The sequence below is a fragment of the Pelmatolapia mariae genome, unplaced genomic scaffold, assembly GCF_036321145.2.
Source record: "Pelmatolapia mariae isolate MD_Pm_ZW unplaced genomic scaffold, Pm_UMD_F_2 NODE_ptg000618l+_length_19437_cov_1, whole genome shotgun sequence".
NCBI classification, from domain to species: domain Eukaryota; kingdom Metazoa; phylum Chordata; class Actinopteri; order Cichliformes; family Cichlidae; genus Pelmatolapia; species Pelmatolapia mariae.
In genome coordinates, this window is record NW_027052301.1 from 1 (window position 1) to 5,171 (window position 5,171).

A 5,171-nucleotide genomic window follows, 5' to 3' on the forward strand; every position below is an offset into this window, starting at 1 on the left:
ACAGAAAGCAAGACATAAGCAGAGAGAATGTAAGGCCAGAGAGCCCTTTTCACGCTGCAGTTCTGCTCTCTGATCCTATATATTTTTTACTTTTTTGCATTCTTCCCCCTTCCTTTTGAGGTGAAAAATGTCAGCAAGACTTTGGCATTTACAACGCAAGCTGCCACAGTCACTGTTACAGAAAAGTAGCTGTTGACATATAGCCTAGTTGCAGCAGAGCTCTGTGTTAAAAATGCGGCTTTTTATGGCCAATCAAAACGCAACCAACTGCCTTTTATCACACTGAAAGAAATATATGATTTTTTTAAACTTTTTTTTTGGACCTACTATTATTTCCCGTATTTTCACAGCATTATTATTCCCCATTTTATTGTAAAACTCTTTTGATGAAAAATAAATAATAGATATTATTGAAAATTGTAACTTTTCAAATGACTAAGACAATGATTTAAGCAAGCATAAATCCTCAAGACTTTTTTTTAACGTCATCTGATTATTATTTTAGGCAGCTCTCAGTAAATTGCACTTTTAAATATCAGGAAAAATTCTCATATGTCACATTATTCGATTATGGAATACTGATGCATTTTCACTGGATGTTTTAATCGTGTATTATAGCTTTTGTAATAACTCATTTTTATCATCTGTTACATTTCTATATGTAAAATAGGAATGTGAAACTAGTAATTACCAATGTTTCAAAAAATGTTTCAGAGTAGTCGTACTGTAGTAAAACAAATATTAAACACTCACAAATGTTCCTTCTTACACGTAAGAAAAATACTTTTGAGAAGACAAATCTCTCCTTTATCTTTGTCTCCTGACTAGTCATCGGTAGCGTCCTTCAGCCAGATTTAAAATCTCTGATTGCACTTCTGTGGCTCAGCAGGCTTGGCCGAAACGCTGACCGCTTGAGTTTGACAGAACCTATTGTGTTCTTACAGGACAATAGGGGTGAGAGGTGCAGGGTCAAATAAAACTTCTACACACCCCCACCACACCCCACTTCATCTGTAAAGTTCTCGCCTGCTGACCTTTAACCCCTCCTGTCTTTGTCCAAGAAAAAATAACTAAATCTGTTCCGCCAAATGAATGCCTGAGAGACGGCTGTCCTTATTGTATGTCTCTGCTTAGCTTTCCCTCCATCCTAGCCTCATAACGTGGAAGGTTGACACTAAGATTATGGTAAGATTACGCCCGAGTCTTGTGGCAGATGGTACCAGTTTACTTTCTCGTGCTATGTTGGACATTGGCAAGTTCTCATTTCTTAATGACAGACAGCAAACAGGAATTAGGTTGGTAATGGATCGCATCAGATTAAGGTTAATAAATGCACTTGACAGCAACTATTTTAAGTGTAGAGGGGACTTGCTTTGACCATTTGGACTTTGAATTTGTCACAAAAAAGGGATTATTACAGAGCATTGAATGTCACGGGACAATGAAGATGACCTAACTAAATCTGAAGCATTGGGTTACAGCAAGTAGCTAACACCTTTGTTTTCTTTTAAAGGCTATGTTTCTTTACCTTCTATAGCAGGACGTGTTTTTAGCTGCGCTTATGTAGGTCACTGAGTCACTGCAGGACAATTGAAACAGGCATGCAGTTATTTGTGACGGTGCTGAATTTTCAGTTTTTTTCCTCTGGCAAAAACGCTAAAAAAAAAAAAATTTAAATAAAATATTTTGCTTTTATACTGCTGCCATTGCTCTTTGTGTTGGACAGTTCTGCAGAATTTCATCTTTTTTTCCAGCAAAGTGCTATTATTGTCCATAAATAAAAAGAAAATGGGCAAAAATAAACATGTCTTTAATAATCTGAGAAACTTCAAAACATATTAATTGATTAGTTTTTGAAAGAATGACATCAAAAATAAAATATTCATTGCCTAAAATAAAGTAAAACCTGAAATATAAATGCCTGTTTCAGTTGGTACTAACAATATCTTCAGCCCAGACGACATGAAAATTTTTTAAACCAAACTGCAATTTGAAATAATGAAGACTCTAAAACTGTTAGTTCTGGGGCAGAATTAATTGTTGTGATAACTTCATTGTAGGGCAATTATTTAAATACTAACTTACATAATGTTGTGCAAAAATATCTACACTTTAATCCAATCGTCTTGAAATAATGTAAAATAAATAAAAATAATTCCTTAGAATTATTAAGCTTCATGTACAGTGCTGGACTTTGTTGTATAAGAAATGTAATGTATGAAAAAAAAATGTGCACACATTATAAACATACCTTTGACACACAGTTTTGCTCTTTTTTCCTTTAGATCAAAATCTAGTTATGTCACATTATAGAAAAGTGTTCATGGAAGTCATCTTGGCTGCCTTTTTTGGACGGACACAACCCTTCCCACCCCCAACACCTTTTCTTCTCCTCGATGAAGCAGCAACTCCCCCAACGCACAGACAAAAGTCAGGTCTGTAACCCCTGTGGCCCCACCCCCCCGTGCTCTTTGACCTATAGTGGAGGCCTGGCTGAGCACAAACAGTGATCGTCCCCTGAAGCCCCACTGCCACCACCTCCACCACAGGCTCCTGTTTCAGGCGGCCAATGAAAGGACCTACTGTAAATAACGGGGGCCTGGCTGACCCCAGCGTTTATCTGGGCCTTAGACCCCTGCATCCGTCCTACTGTAACAGAGCCTGCTACTCACAATAGAGTCTCTCATGGGTGTTAGAGTGTGGGTTCTCTCCCCTCTGTAACCACTCAGAATGGGGATTATGGAAAAAAAAAAAAAAAAAAAAAAAAAAAAAAAGAAGGGCCCCTGTCAGGTCCTTGGATGGGGTCAACCCCCTCCAAACCACCATCACAACCCCATCCCACAGACACTTTAGCCTTTGTCCCTGTGTGGGGCTTGGGAGTAGGAAAGGATGGAGGGAATGTGGAGGCAGGGCTAAAGCCTGAGACCAATCACTCTGACAAAATGCTGCATCAAACTCACGGGTCTGAACAACATCAAAGCTGCCCCTGTGCCAAAGATACTAAAACATTTACGCTGTAATTCAAGTGTTTTTTCTCCCTCTCTATAACAGCCTATGTCAGTTGGAGGATACCATTTGATTTTGGTGGGGCAACACAATTTTTTTGTAATTAACAAAACATGTAACTGGAAAAACCTAAACTTTTTTAAGAACATCGCCTCGGCTAAAAGCTGGAATTCTTCACCATTTTTTGACATCTCACATCCTACACCGCTGATCAATTATTACAGAAAATAAACAAGAAGAGATGTTGATAACTAAAGTAATTGTTGCTGCACTCTTACTTATTCCCAAGAATCTTCCATTTTTGGAGCATACTGCGGGCTATGATTAATATGAAGAAAACGAAATGATCAAAGAAAGTCAAGTTGCGTTAAAATGATGAAATGTCTTCACAGTCTCGTTTCGTCTATCAGCTAGTAAGCCCTTCTCAGTGTGTGTGTGTGTGTGTGTGTGTGTGTGAGTGAGTGTGTGTGAGAGAGAGAGAGTGTGTTAGCAAGAGCAAGCGAGCGAAGGAGGAAGAGAGACCCAAAGAGATAGAGAGGAAGGTTTTGGGTCAGAGGCTAAGTGAAATATATCCCCACTCTGAGGCATGCAAGAGAGAGGATGCAGGAAGCTGAGGGCTAGAGATAAGGGCACAGACGTGTGTGATAAGCACCCAAACACCTGTTAGGGAAGCTTCAGCTCCTTGCCTCAGACCAACACTCACAGGAGGCAATAAAACACAAGCTGGGAATGGAAGACGAGAGAAAAAAGTATATGGACAAAACTATGAGAGAGAAAAACACTCCTGTAATCTCCTTTTTGTTTTCCGAGAGGTGAGAACAGAGAGTGAAAGCTGCGGGGGGTGAGTGCGCGCTGTTGCACGTTTGAAGGGGGATAAAACCCCATCCTGTTTTACAGCATGCTTAATGGCATATGGCGGGAGCCTACAGCATCATTTGTAAGGTCAGCACCGAGACAGGAGTGGCAGAAATGATGCTGTTTGAGTCATGACATGTCAGAGCAATCCGCTTCAGCGATCAGTCCAGGAAATGGAATGGCTTTTTTTTCTCCCTCCTTCTTTTTACTATCCCACTCTCGCCTTTCGGGGCCCAGGGACAAACAGACAAACACGAAACAATCTGGAAATGGTCAAGAAAGACCTTGGAGATGTCTGACAGTCAGGCAGTAAACAAGAAAGAGAGGATTCATAAGGTGTCACAGAAATTCACATGCTGGCTACACCAGGGTCGCCATCTGACCAATTAAATGAGTGTCAAGTAGCTCATCAGTGACAATCTGGAAATTATAATGCCAATTAATGTGAGATTGATGAGGTCTTTTTACGAAGACATGTCTATGATCAGCACAGGAATGTAAATGCTACATAGAGTTACATACTATATATCCATATTGTCATTTTTATAAATGTATAAAAATAAATCAACCGTGGGTAACTGCGGCTATCACACCAAGGTCATGTAATCAGTAAAAATACTGTTGGCTGTGACAGGAATATTAAATTAGATTAATATTAAATGAAGAATCATTTGGCTGCCTTAAAGAAAAAAAAATATTTAAATTTGATTTTAAATATAACACTTAAAGTAACAGAAAAATTAACATGAGAAATTTTCTCATTTCTCAAAAAAAAGAAAGAAATTGGATTCATGATATGATATTTCTACAGTGGCTATCATGTGCTTCAGCACTTATCAGGACAACATGAAAATATGTGAACAAATTGGAGGCTAATCAAATCTTACTGATCACACCAAGCCTGTTTTGGCACAAGTTTAATTTAATCAGCTACTAAAGCTGGCAACAAAAAAAATGCAGACACTTACATACAGATTGATGTTTTAAATGCAACTCCAGTGCAACTATTCTCAGACTCTCACTCTGTTTTTAGACATTCTTCCTTTTCAAGCTGACAAATCTCCCTTCAATTGAATTCATCCCCCCACCTAGCACGCAGGCTGCACGAGGGGGTCGGCATATCCATCATCGGCTCTCTCCCTCCGTTAATCTCTCTGGGCGTCTTCGGTCAGCAAATACATAAATCAATTATGGTTTTAAGCTTTATGCCATGATTTACCCAACTGATCCCTCCTGGATTACAGCGGAGCTTAAAATGTGTCGGTCAGGGCTAAAGCTGCAAGTCGCCTTGACATTCATTGCACTCCTGC